Source organism: Papaver somniferum, chromosome 7 (assembly GCF_003573695.1).
Source record: "Papaver somniferum cultivar HN1 chromosome 7, ASM357369v1, whole genome shotgun sequence".
Lineage (NCBI taxonomy): Eukaryota > Viridiplantae > Streptophyta > Magnoliopsida > Ranunculales > Papaveraceae > Papaver > Papaver somniferum.
The window spans coordinates 17,755,554-17,769,765 of NC_039364.1; the positions used below are offsets into that span (position 1 = coordinate 17,755,554).

Genomic DNA, 14,212 nt, shown 5'->3' on the forward strand with positions numbered 1-14,212 from the left:
CCTAGAAGGAGAGCCCTATAGCTTCTATTCATTTGCCTCTGTTAGAACTTGGACGATTGTATTTTTTGGCTTTTTACTTTAATATATCGCGTGACTAGTCATGAATAAAATGGATAGAGCATATATTGTGTGAACTAGCATAGTTTAATTTTGACTACTGGGCATTAATTTTCCATAGTTTTGGTTGCTGATATTAAAATGTGCACTTGATTGAACTAGCACTTTGCAAACATTCATGGCCGAGCAGAGGCAAGGCTCGGAAAAGCAAAGCCCAATGGATCAAAGCCCACTTTTAGACGGAGAGATTTTTTCTTTTTTTTTTTGTAAAATAGTAGTTCACTTGGATTTTTTTTGAAAGCTCTTGTATTTCTTGATCAACTTTTGACTTTTATTTTGATATAAAGAAATTTTATAAAGAACTAAATGGAATGCAAAGTTTTTTTTCCAAATATCATTCCTCATACTATCAACTTCTAGAATCTATTACTACAAGTATTTAGCTAATCTGTCTGCTAAATTATTACATTTCCTTCTAATACAAGAGAAGGAAAAACTAGCAAAATGTTTCATTTTCTGCATAATAGAAATCTAGTAAAACTTTAAGCAAATTCATTTAGATACACCAAGAGAACTCTTTGCAAAATGAAATACAATTAGTATATGTACAACTATGCTTTTGAGAGAGATATGACACACAAGTTTAAGATAAATTCTATTTCTTCAATTTAATTTGACGCCAAGGCACAAAGAAGGTAAGATAAGTGGGAGTCATATCTCCATATAGATCTTTTGAGCAACGCCAGACCCGTTCGTCTTTAGACCATTGTGACCTACGCTGTGGTTTGTATTTCTTCCCAATCTCTCTTCTCTTGTGTAATTCTAACATCTCTTCTTCCTTTGAAATCACCATCATTGGATGTTTCTCGAATTCCTTCTGCTCCTCTTTGTTACACTGTAAAATGAAACAACATATCGAACCCAAAATCATTCTCTGGAAATGCATTAAAAATTTCGAAAAAAATAAATATGGGAAAGGCCTTCCTAGGCCAATACTAAATCTTACATGGTACAACTCAAAATTCTTAGCATAAGTTAGGTCTTGTAAGCTAGGCTGTCTCTCAAAGAAGCCCACCATACGTCGTCCTTTCAGCGATTTCCGCCTCCACACAGAATAATCCTCGACATTCTTGTCTTTGGGTTCCGGTTTTAATAATTCTCTTTCCGGGATTTCCTCGAGCTTTATATCGTTGTGTATAATACACACAACAATAAGAAACACGCACACAAGTCAGATATGAAAGCATAAAACTCCACAAACAAAATAAAAAATCAGGCGGCACTAACCCTGTCAGATAAACTAGGTGTAGGCACCAACGGGCAGAAGAAACGAGGAACCTCAACTTCCTTTGACACACGCATGAAAACGGTATCCCCCATAGAAATTTTGCGCTTAAACGTGCACTTAGCAATCCCTTCTCTAGGAAGACCGACTTTCTTCCTTCTCGGTCTATCCACGAACACTTTTTTTACAGCCTACACAAAACCAAGCCACATGAATACTGGATCTCAAGATACAATAGTTGAACGCATGAGCGAATACAGTACTACCAACCAAAGATTTAACACTTACAATGCTAACCTTCCCCTGAGTTCCGCTATCAGTCCAAATTTTTGCATCTTTAAACCTATTAATTTCATGATCCGATTTAAACAGGTCTCTAATTAGAGCAGTCTTCCCAGAGATCTTCCAGGGAGTTCCAGACCGTTTGAACTTCTTTGTGATCCTCGCAGCAGGGTCCAAATCAACTACAACAGCAGTAGCTAAAATACGAAATGCTGCCTGAGGATTCAAACGAAGCCATTCAGAGAAAGTGGACTACAACACACTTATCACATGATGAAAAACAGTAAATCATAAGTTCTCTTATGCATCGGGTATAGATTAATTACATCTGCTTAAATTGAAAGGCCACATCCCCCATCTTTTATGAATTTAATGGTCTAGGAGGGGAGGTATCAACTTATTGTTTTTCCTGATTTCCAATTAGTTGCTTTCAGAAAATCAGGGGCATCCAAAATATGCAATTAGACACAGTAGGGTGTTTTAGTTTATAATAGAACATATCAAACCTTATTTTCTGGCAGACTCTGTACAGAAACAATTCTAGTATTGGGTGAAGCCAGAGGGCCCCAAGACACTGCGTGTCTAGGGGTGTAATTGAGCATTCGAAGCCGCTTACTGCGATCCTCCATGGCATATATATGGGTCGTCTGGTACCGCCTCCAACCAATGGAAACAATGATAGGGTCCTTTGTCTTCAACAATTTCCTGTGCCAAGTATGTCGCTTAAGTGTCGCCTGGAAGAACAACAGTAAATAGTCATGAGATGTAAACATGCAGTATAACATACTTCACAGTACCCTAGTAATATGAGCAGGCATTCTCACCTGCATATAGCCAACACTTACTTCTGCAGGACTGATTCCTCCAACTAGAATCGGATGACAAGGATCAATGTTTCCAACCATCTCAAAAGGAACGTCTCGGACCTCCAACCTTAGATAGGTCCCTGGTCTGAAACCCTCGCTCTTATTCTGCTCTTTTCCTGATATATGCAAGATTAAAGAATATTTTTTTTAAATAAAAAATTGTGGAAATAGCATAAAGATTACTACAAAGATCCATAGAAATCTGCGGCAAGAACATGATGTTTCTTCTCTCTGATTAATCATTCTACAAATATTGCGTGAAAAAGAAATAAGACATCACCTTGCAGATCTCTTCGTTTTGGGAGCATCCAGTAAAGGGCAAGGATCGACGAAGCTAGTTACACCAACTAGAGGGAAATCACCAACACCTGCAATGTGCACCTGACACAATAAACCTCAAGTCAGTTTAGTTTGCATATTGGTGAAACAACATTATAGTAAAACTCATGATATTACTTGGAGCCAAAATTCACTAATACGGTCAAACGACAATATATTGGCCATTCAATAGTTAAAAATCAACACAATAAAGTAGTGAATCCGTGAATGAGACAAAAAATAACAAAAAACACTAGCCCAAAACTGTCAAATTACTATGGCATATTAAAGAACAAAATAAAAAACAACATCGTCCTAAAATTTTGAGTTGCATATGTCTACAGAACTGAGAGAAAAGAAGAAAGCAGATGATATGGATACTCGATGGAAGTCTTGACCCTCTACCGGTGACGATTCCCTTTTTTCATAATTTCATATACTACAAGAGTAAAATGACATCAACACACAGATTTCCAGAAACATTTTCCTGTTAGGATCTAATAAGAGAATCGGGAAAGAGTCAAAAATATCAACCAACAAAGGAAACGGACCCAGGCAACTTAGCATCAGATGACACGAGTCTCCTACCACTGTAAATCTCTGTCAGCTACTGAGCTCTAACAGTTAGCAAAATTCCTAAAAACAGTCCCTACTTATTCCCAGTTTATCAAATCTACATGAGTTTATAAAATATGAAGAAAATAGACTAATTTAAAAGGGTTTCAGATAATTGGATGATTCTAATCCTGCATAATTACGAGCAATATGTGATTCCGGAGTATGTTATAAGAATATAAGAATTGGATATGCAAATGTGGCTGTGGCTGATTTTAGAAGGATGTATTTACATAAGTCGGCTATAGTCCAAAAAGTGACGGAATAAAAAGCAAGATTGGCGTCCGTTTAGCATCGCTAGAAGAAGTACCTTGGTTCCTTTCTTGATATCACGACCTCGAAGATAACCATACAACACGATGTCCCTATTGCATCTGTTATCCATGAGCACACTTTCTGGCTGAGTAACGTCTTCAAAATGGTCTAACAACACATAAGGTTGTGCAGCTCGCCAAGACGAAGGATGGAATTCCATAACCGAGATGAAGCTTGCCAGATCAAGAATTTCATGCTTTGGGTACCTGTTAGAATAGACAAGACACCTTGATGGAATATTCTTAAATCTATTTTACTTTTAGTAAGTCCCTTGAATCTTACAACATGGTATACTCGCATGAAATATATGAAGCTAATTTGCAATAGTATTAAATCATAAGAAACTTACATCCCATGTTCGAGTCCAAATAAACAGAATAGTCTTGCTCCTTCACATATTTCACTACAGAAATGATTCATGAGATATTCTTTGGTTCTTGATAGTTTTTCAACATTTTTTCACAAATCAAGAGATGTCAGCACTCCCATGATCTTCGGCATGCCATGAACTCGTAAAATGTTCACAAACTCGAACGTTTCCTGGAATCAGCAAAAACATCTTACAAAAATACCATAGTAACTTACTGTGACCTAGCTCTAATTGTTGTGCGAATCAATAGAAAATGGTAGCAATGATAACTCAAAATTGTTGCTGAAGGAAAGGCTACTAAAAAATATATTCCGGCCTTTCAAACAATTACATACCATTTCAAACCCAATATATGTGTCAATGAGCAATATGACAGCGTCAGCATACTTTGCAGCATCAAGCATACCATTAATATTATTCGGACATTCCACAAACTGTATTCGTCTTTGCTCACCTAACAAAAAACCAAAACACATAGTGAGACCATGAAACCAAACCAATCTGTCTAGGTAGTAAGAAACAATCGAAATAAATATACCTGATATGATCGTAACTGGGCCATGCATGTATAAGAGATTTTCCTTGGTATAATGCTCGACTATTGACCTAATCAATAGGGACTTCCCAACCTAGAACAAAATACAATGTCAGTTGGAAGCACCAAAACTAGCTGATTATCTGTCATCAAATTTAATAAGTAAAATTACCTTGCGAGTTCCATGGGCAACAATAACATATGGAGGTCGTTTTTCTTCCACCGTAAGATCAATAGCAGCTGTATCTTGCTGTTCATATGCAGCAACATCGATATTAAGTTATACTTGCATTCCACGGGCACAATAAACAGTGCAGCAAACTTTACGACAGTAAAATGAGAAGGCATATTAACCTGCATGTATCCAACATTGTTTTCTCCAGGACTGATGCCTCCCACAAGAATAGGATGATAAAGATCATAATTTTCAACCATCTCGAATGGAACGTCTTGAACCTCCAACATTAGATAAGTCCCTGGTCTGAAACCCTCTCTCTCATCATGCTCTTTTCCTAATATATACAAATATATATCCATAGAAATACGTGTTTAGAAATGGTGGGTTGATATCTAATTTGAATTTGCAGGGAATTTGAAAGCTTCAGAAGGTGTTTCCTTGCCGCAGAAAAAAACCATCAGACTGTGCACAACAACCGTTTGACAACAATCCTGAACCACATGTTAAGTCTTGTAGCAGTCAGGCACGTCCCTTGTCTTTGCCCCTGCTCTATCCATGGGTTCTAGAGTTATTTTGGAAGGCTCAACAAATATTTGAGAGGTTCAGAACAACACGGGTAGGTCGATTTGTTATAGATTTGGGTTGGATTTTGCTGATTATGGATGAGTTCATTTCAAGGAACATCTGTAATGGGATTGTGTAGATGGATGCTGAATGTCTTCTCTCAAAAGTCGAGCTGGTGGTGTCATGAGGATTAAGCGTGCTGGTGGTGTTGTTGATTTTTGAGCTGGTGGGAGCTTAAGGATGGGATAACGGTGTTGGTTGTGTTAAAAATTGAGCTGGTAGTGACGGTGCACATTAAGAATCGGTACCTCATGTTGTGGCTCGTGAAGGTGATGTTGTTGTGGGTAATATAAGGTGACGGATGCACAAACATTCCTGCGAACATTTGCTTGAAGAATGAGAACATGAAGGGAGGGAATGGTGCTGGCGTGATTGGGTGTGAGAGACTCTGCCGACTTTTAATAGTAATGATGGCGGCTAGTACTAGATGGTATTACGTGGAAGCTGGTGACATTGACTCTATATCCTGGTGACAGAGAAGCACTCGTAGTGAAGTGGAAAGCTTGTTGCTGCCTGCTTGTATGTTGCACTCATTGGACCCTTATTGGATGAAACACAACAGCTCAAATAAATCTTTCCCATGGTCTCTAGTTCACATTATTGGTTCACACGACATGGATGCTTCATCCATGAATGTATATATGCGATTGAAGACGACCAAATACATGACAATACTTACCAAATCATGGTGGGTTATTTTTAAGTATCTATCAACTCCACAGATACATGAAAGGTATAGCGTTGATGCAAGTAACGGTTTTAAAGGTCTTATGTCTTTTTAAGTCCTGTTAACTGCCCACGTAGAGCTTAACATTCCATCCACCGTTTTTAGTCAAATAAGACCTAGTTCTGTAAAAAATTAAAAATATGGCTTAATTTTGTAAACCATAAGAAAAAAAGACCTATTTTTGTAAAAAGCCCTTAACATTATTGGGACACTCCACAAATTGTATTCTTCTTTTCCCCCTGACCAAAAACAAAATTCAATGAAAATACATTCTACCAAAATACATTTAATGAGACCATGACACCAATATTATCTAAAAACAACTCAATATACCTGATGTGATGGTAACGGGCCCTCGTAAATCAAGATTTTCCTCGGTATAATGCTCAATTAGTGAGCTAATCAATAGGCACTTCCCAACCTAGTAGAACAGAATACCCAATTAGTAGCACTAATTATACTATTATCAACTAATTATTCAAGTTCAATTACCTTGGGAGGACTATGGACAACGATAACATATGGAGGTCGTTCATCTTCTTCCACTTGAGCCGTAAGATCAGCTTCCTGCTCATCTGCAATGGTAGCTGCTTGAGATTGAGATAACTGTGGATCGTTGCAGTTGTTGTTGGCGGTGGTGGTTTTATGTATTTTGAGAAAATTTAGACCATATTGAACATATTGTTGATTACCAGAAGAAGAAGAAGAAGCAAACGCCATAATCACTTCGAACCCAGAAACACAAGAATTTCCGATTATCTTTACGAGTTGGGGGTTTGTCTACGAGTAGTGGGGCAGAGTTGGTATTTAGGGTTTCCGCTTTTCTTTTCACTTCTTCCCAAACTCAAAAGTGGCAGAAAGAGGATTATTTCATTTGGCATTTCTTAATTCTTTCTCTTTTTTAATTTTCTTTTCCTCTTTTAGTTCAATTTTTTCTTTTATGGAAGATTATTGGGCCAAAATTATTTATTTAAATCAGTTTATCTCTTTATAAAGCCCAGAAAGTTGTCATTGATGGTCATTTAAGATTTTTGGTGAATTGTCTCGTCTCTTCGTAATTCACGCCTATTCAAAATTATGCACACCTTGTTTAGAACCGTCATTTCCCTCTAAGACTATCATTTAAAACTTAAGATTAGACGTTTCATTAAGACTAATTGTTTTGAGTATTTCCATTAAGAGGTTCTCAAGAAGGTAGTCACATCCCTATGGGCTAGATTGAATTGTTAGATTGGCCAAAAAGTGTTGCAAATCAAGAAAAAAATGTGGGAAAAAAGTTAATACTATTTCTGGGTACTTTTCTCTCCTATCAACTGCTCGCAGTTCAACTAGCAGCGAGATTGAAACGCTGAATGATTCAACGTTGAAAAAAATGATACAAACACTCAAGGGTTCAGCGCTGGGAGATTAATTTTCTGAGCTACCGGCTGAAATTTAAAGCATTGAACCAAACAACATTATATAGTGGTCCCATATGACGTGATCTTCTAATCTAGCTGCTAGATTAGCCATCCCATAGGACTTAGGAGGTTGCTCTAGCTGATGTGGATTGCCAATCTAGCTGCTAGATTAGAAGACCATAGAAAATTGGTTGATTTTTCTTTGCAGATACGGATTAGGAAGCACATGTTAAGAGGCATGCATTATTGATTGTAGTATGCTGGCTAGGCTACGTTTATCCCACTTGTCCCAATCCTCAAATCCCAGAAATTTTAAAAAATTTCAGTTGTGTATCATGTTCCAAGTATCTCCCAAAATCAAAATACCCCTGTATTTGTATTTCCCCCGCCAATTGTATAGCTATTAGGTTTTTCAGCCAACCTTATAAAGCATTGATATCGTTTGGAGGTTTTTATATCCTTGTTTGACTTGTTGGCTATAAAACAAGTGTATTTATTGATCAGCTACCAAAAGCTTTTGGACAAAGGAGTATTTAGATCGCAAGTACATTGTTATCAAATCTAACTGGCAAAATCAGCTTTCAAAGACACACGACGGCTAGTACCCTGGTTTGCTTAGATATTTTGGTAATTCTCAAGATCATAAATTCACTAATCACTGCAAGGGAATCTTGGACCACACCCATTACCATAAAACAAAAAATCTTTCACCAATTCCCTTCTCCAATTGTCATGAGAAAAGCATTCAACTCCCTTCCTAGTTTAAGGTTGAATCCCAGAATATTCTAATACCCCCTGTCTCTTTGTTAGCACCAAAGTGCGTAGTCGCTCTCTTAGCACATGTTATTGTGTACCATCTCACACCAACCATACAATTCAAATAATCTGCTTAGTATCTTGAAACACCTATCTTCTCCATTAATATATTACTCTTTGCCTCTCTGTATATGGAGCAACTCAAAACCCAGAAACCCTTATTTTATCTGAGAAAAACATACAAGATCTTTCGTCTGTGATGGCAAAAAAAACTTAATCTACCAACAAATTTTCCTTCAAGTAGTCTCACCGAACCAGTTTTCATAGATAAAACAGCAATCCTTTCGGAAAATGACAATAATTGGATATGGTGCATGATATACTACGTATACAGTGAATCTATGGTTCCAACGACTTCAATCAGAATCTATATTTACTCTCAAGGGCCTCTAGTTCAAACCCCAACTGCTACTTCTTTTAGTGGATTGTAAACAATAAAGTTCCGATAAGATTTTTTTGCTGAAAATGATTTCAACAAAGTTGAGGCACAACTTCCATGGTTTACTTGTGGGTTTCTTATTGTTCTGAGAACCAGTTTGTCACCCGTGTAATGTACGGGTCTGGTTTTCGCTTATAGGAATATTGGATGTTTATTATAGTTACTATATTTCTTGGACTTATAATTTTGGGCTTAAGTTTGGTAATTTGTTCCCAGATGACTTATGTTTTCTTTCTATTTTTTTTCATTTTTTTCTCAAAATTGATTTTCAATCTTTTCCCAAATAGTGAATTACTAAGTAACCCATGCGTCTTGAAGTTTTGGTGGTGCGCTTGTGTATCAGAGGTTGTGTTATAAGCTTACTTAAGAATAAGAATTATATTCGCAAAGCAATGTTCAAATTTCAAAATAAAACTGGCAAGTTTTTAAAATAATACTTGAGGTTAGAAACTTCAAACTTGCTAACACTTCTTTCAGTATTATTACATGTTGAGATTAGAAATTTTAGCTTCTTATGTTTTCTTATAAATGAAAAGAATCACCTCACAATCAGCCTCAAATATTTAAACGGGAACCATTTATCCGTTTGGCCAAAATTAATTTAACACTTATTTGAGCTTCTCCAGTAGCGTGTCTTAAAAACCCCACATGGAGGTCTTAGTTAGATCCTTTGCTCTCGTAAAAATGAAAAAAGAAGTTACTATCCGCAACGACTTTACAAATATGCATGGTGGTGATCCTAACATGGGGATAACGCAGAAGGATGAACTGAATAGGAAAAATTCGAGATACTTACTGTCAGAAGTTCTCACTGATCTGGAAATAAATATTTCATGATATATGATCTATCATAACAACATCGATCTCCAGAAAAGTCCCCGTCTTTCCAATTAGATAAAAAATGGTTAATTTTAATTGAAAGGTTGTACGTGATTTCATATATAATGTGATTAAATCCAAATAACCCGAGATATTGGGTCAAAAACTTTTTTTTCATTTTTAAAGCAATAAGGAGAAATTAATTACTTCAACATGCTAAAACTGCATAAGCATGGGGAAGAGAAATATGACCTTATATGTTATATTGGCATATTGCTTTCGGCAGCGTAAGATGAATACAAATAACGAATGTGATTACAAACACAATTAGAACAACAACAAAAAAAATATAAAAAAAAACATACCTGAGTTGTGAACCACTTAAGCCTCTAATATGAAAGAGGGAAGAAGAAAAACGCAATTGATATATTAAATCTTGATATTTTTTTTCCTGTATGGAACAGTGACGAAAATCATGCAATTTATACAATAGCTATAAACACGATAATAAAGAGAGACTTGAGCAAATGGACTTTTCGCATCCTATCCATTTTTGTGGCTATCTTTTTGCTCACTGATTTTCCGGATCAATACCTTGTCGTAAGCCTTTGAGAGTTTGTTCAAGTTTAATATAAAAAAATAAATAAATACAAAAAAAAAACCATCAACATTAACTTCTTCACCTCTAATGTCAGTACTGTATGAGCTCCGATTCATTTCAATGCTGCATGCAAAACAAAAATAACAAAGAAAAAAAGATTAGACAACAAAAACCTAAATAATAAGAAACAAAAGAAAAAGATAGATAAAATGTAAAAAACAACGTGCAAACAATGAGGTTAGGCTCTTGCTCAAATGCTTTATATAATGAGTTACCAAACCCAAAAAGTTTTATAAGAATTATTTTTTGATTTGGAAATAATATCAACTGAAATCTTAAAATTTAGCAATTTTTATAATTTAGGGCAAATAATATATTTTTTAGATAGACATGCCTTGTTTAAATATTTTTGTCAAAAAAATATATTAGGCATCATGCGCCCAATAATAGAAATTATTTTATCTTATCTTTATTTTTTGCATATGAAATGAATGTTTTCTTATTTTATTTATTTTTTGGCAAAATGGAATAAATGATAGAAAATATTTTTTAATTTGTAAATAATATCAACCGAAATCTTAAATTCTAGTAATTTTTGTAATTTAGGGCAATTATATTATTAATTTTGAGATTATGGGCACATTTACTTGTTAAGTATTTTTGTCTAAAAATATATCAGGCATCATAGTCCAATAATAGAAATTATTTTATCTTATCATCATAGTTTTGCATATGGAATGAATGTTTTATTTTTTTATTTATTTCTAGATAAAATATGTAATGAATGATATTACCAAGATAATTGCATCAAAAATTCCGCGATTTTTTTCCCTACTAATATTTTTAATGATTCCATTTTTTTTGTCGCTGCTAAGGATCCATTTTTTTTATATCATATTGTTTTGTGATTTATGCTTAATTCCAATGTCCCAACACTTCCAACATGATCATTGATTTTTGTATTATTTATTTTTGTACGGGATAAACAAGCCTTTTTATAAGCCAGGATATTACTCGATTCATGTGTGACATCCACAAACCAGGTATTTTTCTTCTAATTGTTGATCTATATTTAATCAATAATCCAGTTATTTAATATTATCTGAAAGTGTAATTGCAACAATTAAATTTAAGCATTCTTTTCTACCGGTAGTTTGGAGCTGTAATTAGGCGAATTCTATTATAAAAAGTGTAAACGGACATTGGACAATGGACATTGGTTTTTTTTTTTTAATTCTTATGATTGATGATTGATTTAATTTTATGATAAAATTATGATGAATACTGCATATTTAATGAAATCATTTATTTATTTAATTAGTTATTGGTAATTTTAAACTTGTTTCTACCTGGTTTGGAATGTTTTCAAAATTATATATTTTAAGTAATTATATTCTAGAATGTGATTGGACGAATGATATACCGTGGGTCTCAAAGATTCTCCTTAATTTTTATTGGCCGAAATTTGTAACGGTGGGGCCAGAATCAACCAGAAACTCCAACTAACCACGACGCTCGAAAAAACTCTATTTTTATGTAGAGAATTGTTTCCCCATCTAGCTGGTCGGTTGATAACCAAACTACTTTTTATATTGAGTTGATGTGACTTATACTGTGTAATATCCCAAATCAATCACATCTCTCACACCACGTCGGGAGTTGCAAAAACCTCCCCTCCCATTGGCCGGTCAATGAAACTCTCGCTTCTGATTATTTCTTGTATCTATATTATAAGGGACAATGGCGTTTTTCCATATGGGCGGTTATCTATATTTGGGACACATAAAGGACGGTCTAGATTTAAGTTTTCCAATCTACATTTTTAGCATAAAAAGAAGGGTTGAGATTGAGCCCCAGATTTAAGATTTTCAATCTACATTTTTAGCATATAAAGAATGATCTAGATTGTGCCACATATTTAATAAGTTTTTTAGTTTCCTCTCCACCCTCTCAATATCATTTATTTGGGAGTTACTTTTTCCATTTAATGTGAAATCATTTCTCTTATTCTAAACTAAATTCCCTTTTAACTTAATCCCTTTGATAATCAAAATGTACATTTTTAGCATATAAAGAATGGTGCTGCCTTATACCTAAAGTTTTTGGTCATATATGCAATTTGATATCTTTTTGTTTCTATTCATTAATGTTGTATTTTATGATCTGGATTTTGTTTCTTCGTTTGCAGTTAAAAGATATTCAAATATGATTATTCTCTATTCATTTTTACTCTTATATTAGCTTTCTTAATACCCATATCATTTAATCTTTTATTTTTTTATGTTGTCCAATTTAACTTTGACTTCTTTGGCCACCAAAATCAAGAAGATTTTCATGGAGTGAAAATAATTAACGAAGAAAGCTCTGTTTCCATTGTTATTGCCCTTAGAATTATTAAATATATTTTTAACTGTGTTGCTACTTCTGCTGGAGAGTTTCAGCCTCTTATTTGGACTATGTCATGCACATGTTGGTATCAAACATATTGGGATTCCTGATTAATATTTTTTTTATATTATGTGAACCTTGAAATTACATCTCTTCAAGGTTCTGAATTAAATTCAATCCCCTTATTCTATTCTAAATTAAATTCCCTTATTCCATTTCTCTTATTCTAAATTAAATTCCCTTTTAATTTAATCCCTTTGATAATCAAAATTTACATTTTTAGCATATGAAGAATGGTGGTGCCTCATGCCTAAAGATTTTGGTCATATATGCAATTTGATATCTTTTTGTTTCTATTCATTAATGTTGTATTCTGTGATCTGGATTTTGTTTCTTCGCTTGCAGTTAAAAGATATTCAAATATGATTATTCTCTATTCATTTTTACTCTTATATTAGGTTTCTTAATACCCATATCATTTAATCTTTTATTTTTTTATGTTGTCCAATTTAACTTTGACTTCTTTGGCCACCAAAATCAAGAAAATTTTCATGGAGTGAAAATAATTAACGAAGAAAGCTCTGGTCCCATTGTTATTTCCCTTAGAATCATTGAATATTTTTTTAACCGTATTGCTACTTCTGCTGGAGAGTTTCAGCCTCTTATTTGGACTATGTCATGCACATGTTGGTATCAAACAGATTGGGATTCCTGATTAATTTTTTTTTATATTATGTGAACCTTGAAATTACATCTCTTCATACGGTGCAGGCATTTCTTAAAGATTTTATGTTTTTGTTTTCTTTTTTAGGGAAATATCAGACAAAAATACATTTTCAAGAAACAACCATTTTGGTTTTTGGTATATTGTTTATGGCGTGGATCGTTATAAGCCTTCGCGTTAGATTTGTAGAGCATTATTGTCTAGGACTCTGATAATAAGTGAAAGTTTTAATGACACGAAATCCGAAGGGAAGCCGTTTTAAAGATTTATACTTTCCCACCCTAGATCCTAAGACTCCAAGAGGATGTGATTGGTTTTGAATTATATTCGATAAAACAAACTGCATTAAAACATGAAGAACCATTGATTGACCAGCTTATGCCTACTGAGACCCGTATGAGGATTTGATTGGAACATCCTTCATGTAGGATTTTAAAATCGAATGATCACAAAGCACACTCTCATGTGTTACTTCACAATCTTTAGTTGAAATCTGATGGTATCAATCGTATTTTCACGTATCTCCTGCAAAATATATGATTAATGAGAGTTTATTGAAAATTTCCATACACCAAGAGCATAAAAGAGGACTAAAATATACCCTGGAAATACATTACCTCCTTCCTAGGTTGACCGCCGACGGAATAGGAATTTAAAAAGGCTACCATAATTGGAACACATTTTAGGTTTAATAGCCGTTCAATACCAATAAAATCTAACATACTGCACTAATTTTCTTCGAAGGTTACACTGATAAACCCAAATGGAAAAATTGATAGAATTATTCAAGCAATGACAAAGGGAGCCTAAAATCGAATGACGAGAAAAGATGAGCAACCACGGGATTTTTTTA

The 14,212-nt window shown here is 34.5% G+C and overlaps 1 pseudogene; it reads right to left on the reverse strand.

The window, feature by feature from the left end:
- Positions 1 to 712: 712 nt before the first annotated feature.
- On the reverse strand, positions 713 to 6,892 carry LOC113294245 (annotated as a pseudogene).
- Positions 6,893 to 14,212: the final 7,320 nt, after the last annotated feature.